The sequence below is a fragment of the Triticum urartu genome, chromosome 2, assembly GCF_003073215.2.
Source record: "Triticum urartu cultivar G1812 chromosome 2, Tu2.1, whole genome shotgun sequence".
NCBI lineage: Eukaryota > Viridiplantae > Streptophyta > Magnoliopsida > Poales > Poaceae > Triticum > Triticum urartu.
The window spans coordinates 8531899-8547885 of record NC_053023.1 but is presented as its reverse complement, the minus strand read 5'-3'; the positions used below and the strand labels follow the sequence as shown (position 1 = coordinate 8547885).

General features: G+C 43.1%; 2 pseudogenes; both read left to right on the top strand.

Annotated features, from left to right (window-relative positions):
* Positions 1–1363: 1363 nt before the first annotated feature.
* On the top strand, positions 1364–4491 carry LOC125534719 (annotated as a pseudogene).
* A 9655-nt stretch (positions 4492–14146) lies between these two features.
* Positions 14147–15591, top strand: LOC125540607 (annotated as a pseudogene).
* Positions 15592–15987: the final 396 nt, after the last annotated feature.

Below are 15987 nucleotides of genomic sequence, written 5' to 3'. Positions count from 1 at the left end.
GCCATGAATGTGGCCATAAGATTGATCATTTGGCTTGAAAGCCATTGATCTCCACACGTGATAGCTCGTTTCTGAGAACACTTTTTTAAAATAATTGTCGTATTACAATTTTATTATTTTTCCTGGAAACTTGGTCACATATGATGATACAATGCGAAGGTTTTCCATTTTTTTGATTTTTTTTTGAATTTTTTATGCCCGTTTCAAAATGCGGTCAAAACGGCGGGAATGACCGTTCCTAGCTAGTGGTTGAATCTTGGATTTTTTTTTGGTGTTTCTCTGATTAAATAGATACTTATGTACCTAGAAATGATTTTTGGAAAAAAATAAAGAGCAAACTACAAGGCAGCTACAGTTCAAATTTGACCCACTTCCAACTGAATCGGCGAAAATTTGTCTTTTTCATGAGAGGTGGATCAAAACATTTTACACCCAACCATTTTGTCAATTGTACATTAAATATGTCCTAGTATTTTAGAAAATTGATTTGGTCCGCTTTTGCAACAAATATATGGTAGGTCCTTCACAAAAAACCCTCCTTTTGGGCACTTGAAAAATGGAAAATGGTTTTTTCATCCAAAAAATGTATTTTTTTAGGCAACATTGTTTGCCATTCCAAGATGCACCTTTGTGCAAAGTATGATATAATTTGAACAAATTATGCCATTCCAAAATGCACCCTTGTGCAAAAAATATAATAGAAACACATAGAAAAACACAATTACGTATGCTTTGTTCTCATTGGTTGAAATGTTTGTGCCATGGATTGATGACATGGCATCCATCCATCCATCCATCCATCCACCCATCCCATTTATCTAAAGAAAAAAGAGAGAGAAAGAAAAAGAACCCTATCCCCTCTCACCCCCGGGCAGCCCAACCACCCAAACCCTATCGCCTCCCACTCCATCGCCGCCGCCCTCTTCTCCCCAGATCCATCGCCACCGCCCCCTTCTCCCCCACCACCGGTGCTGTCCCCCCCTCGCCCCTACCCACCCACCGGCAAACCTCGCTCCCGGGCTCCGCCGGCGCTCTCACCCACCCATCGGCGAGATCAAAATCCGCTCCGCACTTCTCCCCGATCCAGATCTAACCCAAGCGTCCCGTCCTCCGCCGCCGCCCCATCCTCCGTTGCCGGAGTTCCCTCCCCCGCCGCAGCCACGATGTCACGGCTGTGCGCCACCCGCCTCCGGATCCCTCCGGCCGCTCGCGCCCCTGCTCCCTCTCCGCCTACGGGGCCGCGCCCCTCGCGCTGCTCCCCGACGACGTGGGCGGGCGCGCGGGCCTCGACCCGCGGGGCTTGGCCAAGTGGCGGGCGAGCGATGGCGTCGCGAGGGGGCCGGAGGAGGCCAGGGCGTTCCCCTGCATGCCGCGGCGCCGCCGTCTCCGCCCCCGCCTCCTCCCCCGGCGCCCGTCACCATGGTAAGCATCCCCAGCCGAGTCCGCTCTCCCCGTTGGTTGCCCCGGTCGTAGAACCGCCTAATCTGACCTCCCTTGTCTCCCTCCGCAGATCATCTCCAAGAAGAACCACCGCGAGATCTGCAAGTACCTCTTCCAGGGTGAGCTCCTCCCCCCTCCCCCGCCCATTTTATGCACCACGCCGGCCGTGGCCAGGATTCAGATGCCATCTCGTTAGTCTTCTTCTGTAGGGTTCGATCCATGTGTTGCGTAGGGTTTTAACCATGTTGCCCCGTCAGTGTTCTTGGCACCCATTGACCGCAGCGAGTTCGCTCTTATGAGCGGTTGCTGCAAGGTTCGAGCATAGACAGTTTGGACACCACTAACTTCCTAACTGTAGAATCTTATTCATGTCAAGCTGCAATCTGGAAGAATTCTACTGACTATTACAGTAGTCTGAGCATCTTAACTGAATTCCTTGGTGCTAATTTCAACTTTTTATGTGTGCAAGAATGCCACTCCTTTGGACGGACTGAATGATTTTACTGATGAATCTATTGTGATGCGTGTGCAGAGGGAGTCTTGTACGCCAAGAAGGACTACAACCTGGCCAAGCACCCCCAGGTCGATGCCTTGAACCTCGAGGTCATCAGGCTCATGTAGAGCTTCAAGTCCAAGGAGTGCGTCAGGGAGACCTTCTCGTGGCAGCACTACTACTGGTACCTGGCCAACGACGACATTGAGTTCCTCCGCAAATGTTCAGTGTTAATTTGTTGTGTATATACAAGTAGCTCAAAACTTGTTGCCAAAAATAGAATAACTCATGTCTTGCTTGAACTAGACAAGGAAGACCTAATCAAGCTGAGCCTGAGTGAGTGGTAAACAATATAGAGCTCGGACGCTAATCAAGCTGATTTAACTAGTAGATGTCTAGATTAAACATGTCCATTATTAAACCCTGCTCCTTGATGATGTCGAGCTCCACATCCACAATATGTAAACGTGTCAACGTTAATATTGCACTGATCCTTACTGTTTTGTTGGCTTTAGTTAACTTTTTTTCATATAATAAAAACGTGATCTCGTTATACAATTTTGGGTTCTGTCAATTAATAGTTTGGAAAGCCTACAAGCCCTCTTATAGTTAACTAAAAGGTTGTTGAACATTTTTAACAACTGACTGTTGGACATTCCCATGCTGTACATCACTGATTATGTACAACTTGGTACAAAATTGGTCTGATATTAGTTTTATATCAGAAAAGTAGGGAGGTTCCTGCTGCTTATTAGTATCAGCTTTGGATTATTACTGTGTTTGGTTTACCACTGTACTGATTATCTTGGTGAGCATTTGTTTAATAACTGGAATACATTGTCTGCTGGGAACTCTATTTACCTTTGCGTACTATTACAAATGTCTGTGAGGGTCCTTTGTGCTACTACTATAATTTCATTCATGATTTCTGCACATAGATTTCTCATCCTGCTATAAAATTGCTTGTGCCTGAATCTGTTTGCCGTTGCTAGTCAGAAGTCAATTATTACTGGTGTGTTCAGGATTCTATTTCTATAATCTAAAATATGTGTTAATTCTGATACAGCGTAAAGAGCTATGTGACCCCTCCTGGATGGGGCTTCGGTTGGACCTCTGATTGGGCTCCCCATAGACTTTGACCCAAGGTAAATACGAATTTGCTTTTATTCTTGCTGCACATGTCCCTGTCTTATAGAGAATATATAGTTTATGACACGTACTGTTTGTGAATGGGAGTGTGACACGTACTGTTTGTGAATGCCTATGATTAGATTATTGGATATCTGCTGATTATATGTCCTTGTCCATCATTGTCTGGTTGTTCTTGCAAGCATTATTAGTTAGGTTGTGTAGGTGCCAAATTCTGCTTCTAGATTAGTCTATTGTACCTGGGCCCTTCGCGGTGGGGTTTGGACCCTGTGTCTGGGTTATTGTTATTGAACTTTGGGCCTGAGCATGGACTTTTTGGGCCTTCATTTTTGTTGGTGGTTCTGAATTTGTGTACCTACGGTTCTACAAAATTGATATGACTGATTGTTTTGTTACTTGGACAATAACTTGCTATTTATGTACCTATAGTTCTAGTTTGTTGCTGCTCAATGCTCACATTCGTTTCTCATCCTTGCTATTTATGTTGGCTGACATAACTTGCCTGTTGCTCTTATGCGACCAGCATCCTCGTGACAGGGTTTGTCAGAACCGCCATCGCTTTAGGGTGCTTCTCCGGCGCCGCCATCATCACCAAGCGCAGGGAGTACCTGTACCTCGGTGGCCTGACCTCTTCTGGCATGTCGATCCTTCGACATGAAACTGTATGCTCGGTTTCTTCTCTTCCTTTTGGTGCGCATGCCATTACTGCATGGTGACCACGTAGGTAAAGCTTGCAAGTCGATGGCAGTTAGAATTGGCGACTGGAAAGAAGCGCACACTTAGGTCGATCTATCTGCTGGTCGCTGCGAGCATTTTTTTCTTCTAGTGTGGTCCAGGCCAATGGCAGCATGCATACATTTATATTTACTGGAAATGCATGCATTTCTTTAAATGCATGACAAACAAAAGTCGTTGCTGCTGTTAGGATAGGACATAGCAGTAGCTTGCTGACTAGCTAGTGTTTGTTGAATTGTTGATCAACTCGCCTTTGGGCTGGCTGCTAGTACACCTACGTATAGCTACCTAGGTAGGAGTAGCTATGTGGCGCATGTAGTGGATTATTAAAATATTACAATCTCTTGATCAGCAATGAAAAGCATCGAGATGCAGCTTTATACTGGCATGCGAGCATATGCATGCAGCATGCTGTGTATGTGCACACTTGTGTACATCGGTAGCAACAATATGCAGTGATGGTGCCAACTATATGGATGAAGCTTATAAACCAAGCATGCATGCACAGTAGTGATGGTTTTGCTAGTAAAAATATACCAGCACTTACATAGTATACACTGGGTGCCAACATTTGTGATTCCTGTCAATATGGTCTGACCAACTGTGCTTAATGGTGTTGTGTCCTCTTGTAGCTCAAGAACGCAGGTGACAAGAAGAGGAAGAGGATGTCCTGAACGTTTCTCCCGCACATCGTAGATACCACCATCGCGGCCTTGTAGGAATTAAGCTGGCGATGTGCCACCCTTGTGTATCTGTTTTTGATTGTATGTGGAAGTTGGACGTGCATACGTGTATTTGCTCTTGTGAGTATTTAACTGGATGATCTTTGGATTTAATCAGTTAATAGAAAGATTTATTGATATTTTGTTGTTCAAATGTGTAAATTGAAATTTGTGAATGAAAAATACTAAATGTTCTACTTGACAAAATAATATTTGGGCTCTAAAAAGGCTGCGGCCCAAACTATAGTGGATCAGAACCTTGTGCATTTCTGAAAAACCAGAAAAATAGGCTTAATGAAATGGTCCTAAAAAAGGCCATGGCCCAAAATAAAAAAGGCCAAATTGTTGGGCCAGGCCCATGTAGTTAGAGAAAATTAATAGAGAAAATATACAGTAAAAAGGCCGAATTGTTGGGCTAGGCCCATGTACAAAATCGAATTGGACCGGGCTGAATCTTGTGCCACGTCAGATTGCCACGCTGGATGCCTATGTGGCCTGGGGAGAGAGCTAGCGACCAAAACAGAAGGTCATAGGATCAACGACCTTTTGTTAAAGGTCGCTATAGTCCGTTTACGACCGGCAGCTTTTGACCTTCTGTTTTTGGTCACAAAAAGGTCGTAAATGGAAATTTGTGACCTTTCAGTGACCAATAGTGGTGGTCACAAGTTGACATATTTCTTGTAGTGATGATTCGGACAGACTTAAGCATCGCTACGGGTGAGAAGGTCTCATCGTAGTCAACCCCTTGAACTTGTCGAAAACCTTTTGCGACAAGTCGAGCTTTGTAGACAGTAACATTACCGTCAGCGTCAGTCTTCTTCTTGAAGATCCATTTATTCTCAATTGCTTACCGATCATCGGGCAAGTCAACCAAAGTCCATACTTTGTTCTCATACATGGATCCCATCTCAGATTTCATGGCTTCAAGCCATTTTGCGGAATCTGGGCTCACCATCGCTTCTTCATAGTTCGTAGGTTCATCATGATCTAGCAGCATGACTTCCAGAACAGGATTACCGTACCACTCTGGCGCGGATCTCACTCTGGTTGATCTACGAGGTTCAGTAGTATCTTGTTCTGAAGTTTCATGATCATCATCATTAGCTTCCTCACTAACTGGTGTAGGTGTCACTGAAACAGTTTTCTGTGATGTACTACTTTCCAATAAGGGAGCAGGTACAGTTACCTCGTCAAGTTCTACTTTCCTCCCACTCACTTCTTTCGAGAGAAACTCCTTCTCCAGAAAGTTTCCGAATTTAGCAACAAAAGTATTGCCTTCGGATCTGTGATAGAAGGTGTATCAAATAGTTTCCTTTGGATATCCTATGAAGACACATTTCTCCGATTTGGGTTCGAGCTTATCAGGTTGAAGCTTTTTCACATAAGCATCGCAGCCCCAAACTTTCAGAAACGATAACTTTGGTTTCTTGCCAAACCACAGTTCATAAGGCGTCGTCTCAACGGATTTTGATGGTGCCCTATTTAACGTGAATGCGGCCGTCTCTAGAGCGTATCCCCAAAACGATAGCGGTAAATCAGTAAGAGACATCATAGATCGCACCATATCTAGTAAAGTACGATTACGACGTTCGGACACACCATTACGTTGTGGTGTTCCGGGTGGCGTGAGTTGCGAAACTATTCCATAATTTTTCAATTGTACACCAAACTCGTAACTCAAATATTCTCCTCCACGATCAGATCGTAGAAACTTTATTTTCTTGTTACGATGATTTTCAACTTCACTCTGAAATTCTTTGAACTTTTCAAACGTTTCAGACTTATGTTTCATTAAGTAGATATACCCACATCTGCTTAAGTCATCTGTGAAGGTGAGAAAATAACGATATCCGCCACGAGCCTCAATATTCATCGGACCACATATATCTGTATGTATGATTTCCAACAAATCTGTTGCTCTCTCCATAATACCGGAGAACGGTGTTTTAGTCATCTTGCCCATGAGGCACGGTTCGCAAGTACCAAGTGATTCATAATCAAGTGGTTCGAAAAGTCCATCAGTATGGAGTTTCTTCATGCGCTTTACACCGATATGACCTAAACGGCAGTGCCACAAATAAGTTGCACCATCATTATCAACTCTGCATCTTTTGGCTTCAACACTATGAATATGTGTGTCATTACTATCGAGATTCAACAAAAATAGACCACTCCTTAAGGGTGCATGACCATAAAAGATATTACTCATATAAATAGAACAACCATTATTCTCTGATTTAAATGAATAACCGTCTCGCATTAAACAAGATCCAGATATAATGTTCATGCTTAACGCTGGCACCAAATAACAATTATTTAGGTCTAATACTAATCCCGAAGGTAGATGTAGAGGTAGCGTGCCGACCGCGATCACATCGACTTTGGAACCGTTTCCCACGCGCATCGTCACCTCGTCCTTAGCCAATCTTCGCTTAATCCGTAGTCCCTGTTTCGAGTTGCAAATATTAGCAACAGAACCAGTATCAAATACCCAGGTGCTACTGCGAGCATTAGTAAGGTACACATCAATAACATGTATATCACATATACCTTTGTTCACCTTGCCATCCTTCTTATCCGCCAAATACTTGGGGCAGTTCCGCTTCCAGTGACCAGTCTGCTTGCAGTAGAAGCACTCAGTTTCAGGCTTAGGTCCAGACTTGGATTTCTTCTCTTGAATAGCAACTAGCTTGTCGTTCTTCTTGAAGTTCCCCTTCTTCTTCCCTTTGCCCTTTTTCTTAAAACTAGTGGTCTTGTTGACCATCAACACTTGATGCTCCTTCTTGATTTCTACCTCCGCAGCTTTCAGCATTGCAAAGAGCTCGGGAATAGTCTTATTCATCCCTTGCATATTATAGTTCATCACGAAGCTCTTGTAGCTTGGTGGTAGTGATTGGAGAATTCTGTCAATGACGCAATCATCTGGAAGATTAACTCCCAATTGAATCAAGTGATTATTATACCCAGACATTTTGAGTATATGCTCACTGACAGAACTGTTCTCCTCCATCTTGCAGCTGTAGAACTTATTGGAGACTTCATATCTCTCAATTCGGGCATTTTCTTGAAATATTAACTTCAACTCCTGGAACATCTCATATGCTCCATGACGTTCAAAACGTCGTTAAAGTCCAGATTCTAAGCCGTAAAGGATGGCACACTGAACTATCGAGTAGTCATCAGCTTTGCTCTGCCAGACGTTCATAACATCTGGTGTTGCTCCAGCAGCAGGCCTGGCACCCAGCAGTGCTTCCAGGACGTAATTCTTCTGTGCAGCAATGAGGATAATCCTCAAGTTACGGACCCAGTCCGTGTAATTGCTACCATCATCTTTCAACTTTGCTTTCTCAAGGAACGCATTAAAATTCAACGGAACAACAGCACGAGCCATCTATCTACAATCAAACATAAACAAGCAAGATACTATCAGGTACCAAGTTTCATGATAAATTTAGGTTCAATTAATTTACTAAAAGAACTCCCACTTAGATAGACATCCCTCTAATCCTCTAAGTGATTACGTGATCCAAATCAACTAAACCATGTCCGATCATCACGTGAGATGGAGTAGTTTCATTGGTGAACATCATTATGTTGATCATATCTACTATATGATTCACGCTCGACCTTTCGGTCTCCGTGTTCCAAGGCCATATCTGTATATGCTTGGCTCATCAAGTATAACCTGAGTATTCCGCGTGTGCAACTGTTTTGCACCCGTTGTATTTGAACGTAGAGCCTATCACACCCGATCATCACGTGGTGTCTCAGCACGAAGAACTTTCGCAACGGTGCATACTCAGGGAGAACACTTCTTGATAATTTTAGTGAGAGATCATCTTATAATGCTACCGTCAATCAAAGCAAGATAAGATGCATAAAAGATAAACATCACATGCAATCAATATAAGTGATATGATATGGCCATCATCATCTTGTGCTTGTGATCTCCATCTTCGAAGCACCGTCATGATCACCATCGTCACCGGCGCGACACCTTGATCTCCATCGTAGCATCATTGTCGTCTCGCCAATCTTATGCTTCCACGACTATCGCTACCGCTTAGTGATAAAGTAAAGCATTACAGCGCGATTGCATTGCATACAATAAAGCGACAACCATATGGCTCCTGCCAGTTGCCGATAACTCGGTTACAAAACATGATCATCTCATACACTCAAATTTAGCATCATGTCTTGACCATATCACATCACAACATGCCTTGCAAAAACAAGTTAGACGTCCTCTACTTTGTTGTTGCAAGTTTTACGTGGCTGCTACGGGCTTAAGCAAGAACCAATCTCACCTACGCATCAAAACCACAACGATAGTTTGTCAAGTTGGTGCTGTTTTAACCTTCGCAAGGACCGGGCGTAGCCACACTCGGTTCAACTAAAGTTGGAGAAACTGTCACCCGCAAGCCACCTCTGTGCAAAGCACATCGGGAGAACCGGTCTCGCGTAAGCGTACGCGTAATGTTGGTCCGGGCCGCTTCGTCCAACAATACCGCCGAATCAAAGTATGACATGCTGGTAAGCAGTATGACTTATATCGCCCACAACTCACTTGTGTTCTACTCGTGCATATAACATCAACATAAAAACCTAGGCTCAGATGCCACTGTTGGGTTTCGTAGTAATTTCAAAAAATTTCCTACGCACACGCAAGATCATGGTGATGCATAGCAACGAGAGGGGAGAGTGTTGTCTACGTACCCTCGTAGACCGCAACGGAAGCGTTGACGCAACATAGAGGAAGTAGTCGTACGTCTTCCGATCCGACCGATCCAAGCACCGTTACTCCGACACCTCCGAGTTCTTAGCACACGTACAGCTCGATGACGCTCCCCGGGCTCCGATCCAGCAAAGCTTCGGGGATGAGTTTCGTCAGCACAACGGCGTGGTGACGATGATGATGTTCTACCGACGCAGGGCTTCGCCTAAGCACTACAACGATATGACCGAGGTGGAATATGGTGGAAGGGGGCACCGCACACGGCTAAGGAACGATCACGAAGATCAACTTCTGTTCTAGGGTGCCCCCCTGCCTCCGTATATAAAGGATCCAAGGGGGGGTGCGGCCGGCCTAGAGGAGGCGCGCAGGAGGAGTCCTACTCCTACCGGGAGAGAAAGAAAGGGGGGGCGCCGCCCCTCCCTCCTTGTCCAATTCGGACTAGGGGGAGAGGGGGCGCGCGGCCTGCCCTGGCAGCCCCTTCCTCTTCTCCACATTAGGCCCATGAGGCCCATTAACCCCCCGGGGGGTTCCGATAACCCCCCGGTGCTCCGGTTCTATCCGAAACTTCCCCGGAACCCTTCCGGTGTCCGAATATAGTCGTCCAATATATCAATCTTTATGTCTCGACCATTTCGAGACTCCTCGTCATGTCCGTGATCACATCCGGGACTCCAAACTAACTTCGGTACATCAAAATGCATAAACTCAGAATAACTGTCATCGTAACGTTAAGCGTGCGGACCCTACGGTTCGAGAATAATGTAGACATGACTGAGACAAATCTCCGGTCAATAACCAATAGCGGGACCTGGATGCCCATATTGGCTCCTACATATTCTACGAAGATCTTTATCGGTCAGACCGCATAACAACATACGTTGTTCCCTTTGTCATCGGTATGTTACTTGCCCGAGATTCGATCGTCGGTATCCAATACCTAGTTCAATCTCGTTACCGGAAAGTCTCTTTACTCGTTCCGTAATACATCATCTCACAACTAACTTATTAGTTGTAATGCTTGCAAGGCTTATGTGATGTGCATTACCGAGAGGGCCCAAAGATACCTCTCCGACAATCGGAGTGACAAATCCTAATCTCGAAATACGCCAACCCAACATCTACCTTTGGAGACACCTGTAGAGCACCTTTATAATCACCCATTTACGTTGTGACGTTTGGTTGCACACAAAGTGTTCCTCCGGCAAACGGGAGTTGCATAATCTCATAGTCATAGAAACATGTATAAGTCATGAAGAAAGCAATAGCAACATACTAAACGATCGGGTGCTAAGCTAATGGAATGGGTCATGTCAATCAGATCATTCACCTAATGATGTGATCTCGTTAATCAAATAACAACTCTTTATTCATGGTTAGGAAACATAACCATCTTTGATTAACGAGCTAGTCAAGTAGAGGCATACTAGTGACACTCTGTTTGTCTATGTATTCACACATGTATTATGTTTCCGGTTAATACAATTCTAGCATGAATAATAAACATTTATCATGATATAAGGAAATAAATAATAACTTTATTATTGCCTCTAGGGCATATTTCCTTCATATACAACTCTTCTTCCAGAAATCCATTCAGGAATGCAGTTTTGACATCCATCTGCCAAATTTCATAATCATAAAATGCGGCAATTGCTAACATGATTTGGACAGACTTAAGCATCGCTACGGGTGAGAAGGTCTCATCGTAGTCAACCCCTTGAACTTGTCGAAAACCTTTTGCGACAAGTCGAGCTTTGTAGACAGTAATATTACCGTCAGCGTCAGTCTTCTTCTTGAAGATCCATTTATTCTCAATTGCTTGCCGATCATCAGGCAAGTCAACCAAAGTCCATACTTTGTTCTCATACATGGGTCCCATCTTAGATTTCATGGCTTCAAGCCATTTTTCGGAATCTGGGCTCACCATCGCTTCTTCATAGTTTGTAGGTTCATCATGATCTAGTAGCATGACTTCCAGAACAGGATTACCGTACCACTCTGGCGCGGATCTTACTCTGGTTGATCTACGAGGTTCAGTAGTATCTTGTTCTGAAGTTTCATGATCATTATCATTAGCTTCCTCACTAATTGGTGTAGGTGTCGCAGAAACAGGTTTCTGTGATGTGCTACTTTCCAATAAGGGAGCAGGTACAGTTACCTCGTCAAGTTCTACTTTCCTCCCACTCACTTCTTTCGAGAGAAATTCCTTCTCTAGAAAGGATCCATTCTTAGCAACGAATGTCTTGCCTTCGGATCTGTGATAGAAGGTGTACCCAACAGTCTCCTTTGGGTATCCTGTGAAGACACATTTCTTCGATTTGGGTTCGAGCTTATCAGGTTGAAGCTTTTTCACATAAGCATTGCAGCCCCAAACTTTAAGAAACGACAACTTTGGTTTCTTGCCAAACCATAGTTCATAAGGTATCGTCTCAACGGATTTTGATGGTGCCCTATTTAACGTGAATGCGTCCGTCTCTAAAGAATAACTCCAAAATGATAGCGGTAAATTTGTAAGAGACATCATAGATCGCACCATATCAAGTAAAGTACGATTACGACGTTCGGACACACCATTACGCTGAGGTGTTCCGGGTGGCGTGAGTTGCGATACTATTCCGCATTGTTTCAGATGTAGACCAAACTCGTAACTCAAATATTCTCCTCCACAATCAGATCGTAGAAACTTTATTTTCTTGTTACGATGATTTTCAACTTCACTCTAAAGTATAACGAAGAAAGAAAAACCATAGCAAAATAAAGGAAATGAAGGAACTTTGAAGAAAACAGATGATAAAACAAACAAACAAACAAATAAATAATAAATAGGAAACCCTACAAGAACCTACAGCGCGCAACGAAGGGAACCTCGCTACTGGTCAGCCGCTAGACGTCGCACGTAGGCAATTCCTATTAGGAATCGGTATGGGCAACTTATAGCCATAGCGTGATGTATCACTGTCTTGCCTCAGCATTTCGTGTGTGATCACATTAGTAGGTCAACTCATTAGAACGTTTTCATGACAGTTTTATAGATCAGCATGGATTGGTTTTAGCACACTTCGTGCACTATATTTTTCTTATTCTGTTTTTTAATAGTTTCCTTCTGTTTTTTATTTTCTATATGTTTCCATTGTTAGTTTTCATTGCTATTTTCCATTTTATTTTCTTTTTTATTCATTTTTTCCTTTTTCTAGTTCTTTTATTATTTTTAAATACACTAACTTTTTGTATAGACCGTGCACACATTTCAAATACATGGCGAACATTTTCTGAAATACATGTTTGAACATTATTTTGATTACATGTTAAACATTTCTCAGATACACATTAAAGATTTTCTGAATAGACGTTGAACATTTGTTGAACACATGTTAAAAAATTCAGGTACACATTGAACATTTTAAAAAACATACATGATTGCTTCCTCAAAAACTCGTTGATTGTTTTTTGAATAGACGCTATTTTTTTATACACGTAGGAATTTTTCAGAAACCTGATGACCAATTTTTAATACATATTAAACATATTCAAATGCATGTTGAACATTTTCTAGATATACTTTGGATATTTTTTAATACATGTAAAATAATTTTTAATGGTGTGAACATTTTTACTTGCGCCAATAATTGTTTACACTGCGAAATTTTAATTAAATGCAATGAAATTTTCTTAGAATGAGATTAACATTTTATACAAAATACATGATCTTTTAACATTTTTTAGTGTGCGGTGAAATTTTGAATTTTGAAGTACATTAATTTCTGAAAAATATGTATATTTGAAAGTTTTCAAAATATAAGCGGAAAGAAAAATGTAAAAGAAATTACGTAATGTACCGTAGACATGCAGACGGGTTGACGATTACAGAAAACAATGAAATCTGACAATTGTTTTTGCAGGTACGAAATATTACAGTTAAAGTGAACAAAAACAAACCTTGCATTTTGTACGAGCTAGGATGGTCCGAGATTTATACTAGCCCAACATTGAAGTTTGTGGAATTCATTCCCTGACTCACCGCCGGTGATTCCTCCAGACTTCGGCTGCCGCATTTTGTAGTGTCAGTTGTTTTTTGAGAGAGAAGTGCATTGTCAATTTGGCAGCAGAAAAACCGCTGGGGCGATGGCTGGTGTTTTCTCATGAAAATGGCAGTATCAAGTCTTGATGCATTCCTTCCAAATCAGTAAATTGTCAGCTTTTTTAGGAGTCTCGCATTGCCCCTTCCGTGCCTGACGTTTGTGGAAATTGACCTGAATTGCACGTTTCCGGAAACAACGTCCAGATTTTCTCTCGAGATAGTCGAACGACACAAGTCGTCGTCTCGTCTCCCTTTGTTAGCTGGTGCCGATCGCTGTCACAGGGTTACCCAGCACCGACTAGTTTGTAACTACCAACTGAATCTTTACGACTAGTTTGCAGTGGCTGTCGTTATCTATAGCGTAGAGCTGGATCGATTTGGCGCAGAAAATAGAAACTTCTGGTACGTAGTGTCACTAGAATATAGAGTTGGTTGCTTTTGACATATGTTTCTGACTTTGTTCGGGTATTTTATTTGAAGAAAGAATAAGCTCACTCAGGGCCTAGCCAAACAGAAGGGTAATAAAATGAGAAAAAACTGTCAAGTGCACAAAGACCGCTCCATAGTCAATTGACGTGTGGAAATATAAGCCACATAGACTGATTGGGTTCTGAAGAAACCAAAGGAAAAGAACAAACGTGTTACTTGTGCCCTTACATATATTATACTCAAGTAACGAGCTGTTCTTCCTACTTTGCCAATACAAGAGTCTCTGCAAGTGTTGGCGGAAGCCGGACAGGTAAATTATTTCTCCAGACCGGCTGACCAGCAGCTTTACCTAATCAATCCTGGCCATGGAGGTTGTCATATCTGCAGTTGCAGGTGAACTTGCAAGCCGTTTCATCTCCTACCTGCTGAACAAGTACCACCCGAAGCCTTCACGCTCGGAAGCAGAAGAGCTGATAGAGAGGTTGCAGCACCTCCTCATGAGAGTAAGCATGATCGTTGAGGAGGCGGATGCGCGGTACATAACCAACTCCGGGATGTTGTTGCAGCTCAAGATGCTCTCAGAGGCCATGTACAGAGGATACCGCGTCTTGGACACCTCGAGGTACCGAACCCTCCAAGACAGTGCAGGCTTCGATGAGGTTAGCATCAAAGACTCATCTACCAGCAGCATGTATTTAGCAATTCCCCTCAAGCGTTCTCGAACAACAACCGAGAAGGATGACAAGGCCACGTGCCTCGAGTCACTAGGTGCCTTGGAAAGCTTAGAAGTCGCTATTGCTAACATGGCAGAATTTGTTCTGCTTCTGGGTGGATGCGAGCGCATGTCTCGTAGGCCATACGACATCTATCTTTACACCGACAACTTTATGTTCGGCCGGCATGCTGAAAAGCAAAAACTCTTGAGCTTCTTGTTGCAGCACAGACCTGCTGGTGATGCACCAGCCATTCTTCCGATCATAGGTGGTGCCAAAGTTGGGAAGAAAACTTTAGTTGCTCATGTGTGTGGCGACGAAAGGGTTCGCTCGTGCTTCTCTTCTGTTTTGCACTTGAGTGGCGATAGTCTTTTGAGGCATGGAAGGACCATGTCTGGGATGAACATGCTTGTAGTTATTGAGTTTGCTTCTGATGTAAGTGATGATGACTGGAAAAACTTCCACTCATTTCTCATAACAATGGGCAGAGGAAGCCATATCATCATCATAAGTAGAATTCAAAGATTAGCCCGATTTGGATCGGTGAAACCGATTTTTCTAAGTGTTCTATCTTATGATGAGTGGAGGTACCTATTCAAGACACTCGCATTCGGGAGCATCCACGTCTACTAAAAATAGCAGATGAAGTTGCCAAGCAGTTGCACACACAAGGTTCACTTGTTGCAACAAATGCTTATGCAGATTTGTTGAGGAGAAATCTTAATGCTCAGTTTTGGCATTGCATATTGGACAAGGGGATAAGAATGATTAAAAGAAACATCGCCGTGTATGGTGTGCATCCAAGCATGCTTATAGAACAAGGACACCCGGTGGACATAACGGACTTTGCTATGCATCCACTTAGCATGATACCTTATACGATTAATGCTGCAATCAAGAAGGAATCGCCAAGTGTGACATTTGGGGAGTTGCTAGCGGATCCTAGTGTTAGACCGAAAGAAGACTTCATTCTGATTTCATGGGAATCAAGGATACCCCCTCATAATTCATTTGCTAATTTTGTTATGAGTCGTGCTCAGGATACACATGAAGGGAGTACCTTGCCAGGGAGGAAGCGACGAGGTGTGCCAATTTAATTGTGTTTCAGCAACTTGCATAATATAGCCCTCTGTTGTATTTTTTTCCACATGACAAACATAGGTGTTTACGTGTCCGGACACGGCAAAATAATTTTAAGGAGTAATTATACATTCAATTAAATGTATTGGAGATCATAACTTTAAATAAAACCATATGTTGTTTCAGATCCAATGCCCCCCCCCCCACCACCACCACACACACCCTCCTACCCACCCGCGCGGCACTGTCTAGATAACGAATACCATCATCTCACACAATTGCATTAATCCTGAACCATACACGAAGTTGAGAAAACTTGAATGAAATAAGAAAAAGAATATTTGTTTAAGTGCTGTCTATTAAGGACTCTGAAACTTTGGAACATTCTGAACGAACTATAAATATGAAGCTTG